The sequence below is a fragment of the Myotis brandtii genome, unplaced genomic scaffold (genome assembly GCF_000412655.1).
Source record: "Myotis brandtii unplaced genomic scaffold, ASM41265v1 scaffold1132, whole genome shotgun sequence".
Taxonomy (NCBI): domain Eukaryota; kingdom Metazoa; phylum Chordata; class Mammalia; order Chiroptera; family Vespertilionidae; genus Myotis; species Myotis brandtii.
This window is the reverse complement of record NW_005353896.1, coordinates 452,289-456,005: the sequence shown is the minus strand read 5'-3', so window position 1 is coordinate 456,005 and position 3,717 is coordinate 452,289.

Sequence of the window (3,717 nt, the reverse complement as noted above, 5' to 3'; positions counted from 1 at the left end):
GGCAGGTGGGGAACCTTGGCTTTCTCCATCACTGGAGCAAGCAAGCCTTCTGCTCGCTTCAGCTGCGTGGCTACCGGCCACCATCTTGGTTGGGTTAATTTGCATATCGAGCTGATTAGCCAATGGAAGGCGTAGCAAAGGTACGGTCAATTACCATGTTTGTCTATTATTAGATAGGATTACCTACCCTTTTTGTTCCAAAATGACTTTTAAAAAAATCAGGTGCCTATAGTTGCATATAAGGAGTTCTGATACCAAGAATTAACCAATCAGATGTAACCTTATTATGTTTGCTATGTGACCAATAAAATCCAACTCTATAATATGACATATATTTATGGTTCAGAATCAGGCATTCATACTGGACAGCTATTACTGTGTTGGCTGTTGTCAGTTTTTTTTATTTGATCATCTAAGGGAAAAGGTCAGTGCCCCTGACTAAATATTTAGGTATTACATGTTTCAACAATTCTTGCAGCACACTGGTTGAAAATTGCTGACTTAGAGCAATGACTGATTTCAAATATGGGACAGGGCAAATAAAGATGTTCCTGGAAATTCTTATTACACTAGAAAGTAAAAACAATGTTAAACAGTAATAATAAAGCTGATGTGACTATATAATTAGGTAAAACAGACCTCAGGACATGGGCATTACCAGTTATAAAAAATATTAATATGATAAAAGAGTTGATGTAATAGAGGATCTAAAAATATTAAACTTGTATATACATAACAGCAAAGTTCAACAAAACATGAAGTAATTACTGTCAGAACTAAAGGAAAAACTAGAGAAAGCCATTATTACTGTTGAACATACTGTATGATTTTTATCTACGTGCATTTCTAGAACATTAAAGACTAATATAATCTAAGGAAAATTTCAATAATGGCTGCTCTTGGTGGGGTTTTGACTATAAAGGGAATAAGATATTTTCCCAGAGTGATGAAAATACATTTTCTCTTAACTGGGAAGGTTGTTTAACAGAAATACATATTTGTCAAATTCCTTGGGCTATATACTTATGTACATTTTATTCCATGTAAATTCTCAATAAAACCTCAAAATACTGCCCAGTATCCTATATAATAAAAGGCTAATATGCAAATTGTCCCCTCAGGAGTTCGACCTACTGGGAGTTTGACCACTCGCTATGACATGCGCTGACCGCTAGGGGGCAGTATGGATAAAAGGAAGGCCCTGACCAGCCCTGATCACCAGCCAGGCCTAGGGACCCTACACATGCACAAATATCATACTCCGGGCTTCTAGTTCTCTATAATACCATTTTGTGCCTTGCCACGTTTAGTATTGGATTTTCTAAATATTTATATGTATTTTTCCCTGTTGAAATTATAGAGTCTTACCTTAGTTGTTTATTTAATTTGCCCAATTTGGATAATCAATAAATATCAGTTGAGAAAATTAAAATTACCTATAAACATTGAATCTAACATTTTAAATTGGGTTAACTTTGTTTTGTGTTGTATAGCAGGGGCTGGGAAGTAATGTCCCATAGGCTAAATTCACCCACTGTTTGATTTTGCATGGTTTACAAACTAGGAATGGTATCTGCATTGTAGATGGCTGGGAAAATAATCAAAGGGAGAAAATATTGTGTGACAAATGAACATTTATATGCTATTCTAATTTCAGAATCCATAAAGTTTCACTATAACACAAGAAAGTAAAAGGATGAGAAAAGATATGCAAACAATGTGTATGATAAAGTGGATATGGTTTTAGGCCTTAGGGCACGGGGTATTACCAGATATAAATAAGGAGAATTCATGAAGGTAAAAGTTGAAAGCATTACTGCCAGTACTTAGACAGAATCCAGGAATCTGATTGCAACAAGCCCTCAAACTTTCTGTAAAAAACCTCCAGTAGGGTAATTGGAATAACAAAATAAGTTCTAGTCATGAGCCACACAAATAATCAGCTTTCACAAGATGCAAAGCAACAGATGGGGTCATACAACAGATTTAGTAAGAGGAGTATAAGTCATTATGTAGGCTACAGAAGTGGATACAATTCAGAAGGCTGCAAGATAAGGAGATAACTGGTTTCTGCCTACACAGTTTTAGCAGCTCACAAAGATGAGATTTATAAATACTTTATAAATTAAAAAAAATTAACTCCAGCATCACTAAACTGAAAGTACCACCTACACCACTTGCACAGTTTTCTATTAATAGTGAGTGAAGCATTAGCTGCCAAGGCTTTGGAATAAATTATTATGGAATTAGAGCTTGCAGAGATGAGTTATTGCCTCTCATATGCACATTACTATAACCAAAAAAAATACCATATTTGGAGTCAATCTCTTGTAGAGTCCAAAGCTACACAGTTCAGTGACATAAGAGCTTGGACTTACAGCCTTATTAATGTTTTATAGAAATGGGTGGAGAAGATAAAATGGATAATAATTTAAATGAAGGTGAGACGGTTCTTCAGTACATCTTGATACCTTTTTGTCTCTCAGGTACTTCTGAAAGTACAAGCAGGGATTTCTTGTTTTAAAAGAAACCCATTATTCTGTGACATTATTTATTGAGGAGGGCATAAATTCAATATTAATTATATGAAAGATTATAATTAGAAAATGTTGAGGTTCACACTTAATAAATTGAGACCTATCACTGCAATGTAGGTGAAAGCAGGTTTCAAATCAGAGTCATCTATTTATCTATATCCTATCTAATAAAAGAGAAACATGGTAATTAGCCGTACCTCCGCTACCCTTCTCATTGGCTAACCAGCGATATATGCAAATTAACTGCCAGCACTGGAACGACCAGTCGCTATGATGCGCACTGACCACCAAGGGGAAGACACTCAATTCAGGAGCTGCCCCCTATGGTCAGTGCACTCCCACAGCCAACCTCCCCTGGCTGGCCAACCTCCCACGGTCCCTCCCCCTGGCCAGCAGGCCTGATGCGGACTGGATCCCAGGCTGGGACAGGGAACAGGGGGTGGGTGGTGGCAGACATGGCCCCTTTCCCAGGGGGGCTGAGGGCTGGCTCCATCCTCAGGGCTGGCAGCAACCTCCTTTGCCCTGTCTCTCCCCCCCAGCCAGCATGCCTCAATCGGCCTGCTGCCCTCCCACCACGGTGGCAGCGTGGTGGTGAGGGTAGGAGACGGGGAGGAGGTGGGGAACTGCGCGGTGGTGGGGCACTGACAATGGCAGCTTCGGCGTCTGGCGTCCATTTCTTCCGCACCCGGCCTGGCCCTGATCCGCTGGCCCCAAACAGCCCTGATTGCCAGCCAGGCCTAGGGACCCCACCGTGCACGAATTTCTAGCTCCTACTGGCAAATAACAAACCCTTTGGGAATTGCTTAATCAAAAAGCAAAAGTTAACACCAGAATAAAATATACAAGTAATTCACAGTTTACAAGGACCTCTTGTGCCCAGGTCTCAGGAAAAGAACTGGAACCGCCAACATAATTGCCATTAGGGCTGTGTCTTCAGTAATTACTTCAGAAAACAAGAAAACCAACCTGTCCAACCTATTCTCATTGCTGAAAACGGCTGCCTTTAGTTTTCAAGTTTAGAATCTTCTATTGTTGAGAGATGCCATAATCAAGATTAACTGTCTAGATTCCTGGGTAAGGAACCATCTGGCTTAGTTGGTGTCATAAATTACCTCTCTTAGTCTAACCACCATGGGCCCTGCAGCGCTGTCCAGAAAAAAATAAAAAGAGGTCTCACTGT